This window comes from Arachis stenosperma, chromosome 9, assembly GCF_014773155.1.
Source record: "Arachis stenosperma cultivar V10309 chromosome 9, arast.V10309.gnm1.PFL2, whole genome shotgun sequence".
Taxonomy (NCBI): domain Eukaryota; kingdom Viridiplantae; phylum Streptophyta; class Magnoliopsida; order Fabales; family Fabaceae; genus Arachis; species Arachis stenosperma.
In genome coordinates this window covers 35,305,856-35,307,118 of record NC_080385.1, presented here as the reverse complement: position 1 = coordinate 35,307,118, position 1,263 = coordinate 35,305,856, and the positions used below count along the sequence as shown (strand labels likewise).

The window sequence follows — 1,263 nt, the reverse complement described above, 5'->3', positions numbered from 1 at the left end:
CTTCCCACATCCTTCTATTTATGGAGTACCACTCCTTCTAAATGCACGATTCGAACCTTATCTAATTAAAGTTCGAATTCTTCTTCTCCTTCTTCTTTCTATTTCTCTTTTCCTCTGACATTTCAAGGAATCTCTATACTGTGACATAGAGGATTCCACACTTTCTTTTTCTCTTCTCTTTCATATGAGCAGGAGCAGAGACAAAGGCATTCTTGTTGAAGCTGACCCTGAACCCGAGAGAACCTTGAAGAGAAAGCTAAGAGAAGCCAAGGCACAACTCTCTTTAGAGGACCTGACCGAATTCTTCAAATAAGAAGAACACATGGCAGCCGAAAACAACAACAATGCCAACAATGCAAGGAAGGTGCTGGGTGACTTCACTGCACCTACTCCTGATTTCTATGGGAGAAGCATCTCTATCCCTGCCATTGGAGCAAACAACTTTGAGCTTAAGCCTCAATTAGTTTCTCTAATGCAACAGAATTGCAAGTTCCAAGGACTTCCAATGGAAGATCCTCATCAGTTCTTAGCTGAATTCTTGCAAATCTGTGACACAGTCAAGACTAATGGGGTTAACCCTGAGGTCTATAGACTGATGCTATTCCCTTTTGCTGTAAGAGACAGAGCTAGAATATGGTTGGATTCTCAACCTAAAGAAAGCCTGGACTCTTGGGAAAAGCTAGTCAATGCCTTCTTGGCAAAGTTCTTTCCACCACAAAGATGGAGTAAGCTTAGAGTGGAAGTCCAAACCTTCAGACAGAAGGATGGAGAATCCCTCTATGAAGCTTGGGAAAGATACAAACAATTAATCAGAAGATGTCCTTCAGACATGCTTTCTGAATGGAGCATCATAGGTATTTTCTATGATGGTCTCTCTGAACTATCCAAGATGTCTTTGGATAGCTCTGCTGGAGGATCTCTTTATCTGAAGAAGACGCCTGCAGAAGCTCAAGAATTGATTGAAATGGTTGCAAATAACCAATTCATGTACACTTCTGAAAGAAATCCTGTGAACAATGGGACTAGTCAGAAGAAAGGAGTTCTTGAGATTGGCACTCTGAATGCCATATTGGCTCAGAACAAGATATTGACTCAACAAGTCAATTTGATTTCTCAAAGTCTGTCTGGAATGCAAAATGCACCAAGCAGTACTAAGGAAGCTTCATCTGAGGAAGAAGCCCATGATCCTGAGAACCCTTCAATGGAAGAGGTGAATTACCTAGGAGAACCCTATGGAAACACCTACAATTCTTTATGGAGAAA

At 41.3% G+C, this 1,263-nt stretch overlaps 1 non-coding gene across 1 annotated transcript; it reads right to left on the bottom strand.

Moving 5' to 3' along the window:
* Nucleotides 1–727: 727 nt before the first annotated feature.
* On the bottom strand, nucleotides 728–835 carry LOC130952980 (small nucleolar RNA R71). Its single transcript, XR_009075153.1, has one exon. It is a non-coding gene; the product is annotated as a small nucleolar RNA R71 (small nucleolar RNA).
* Nucleotides 836–1,263: the final 428 nt, after the last annotated feature.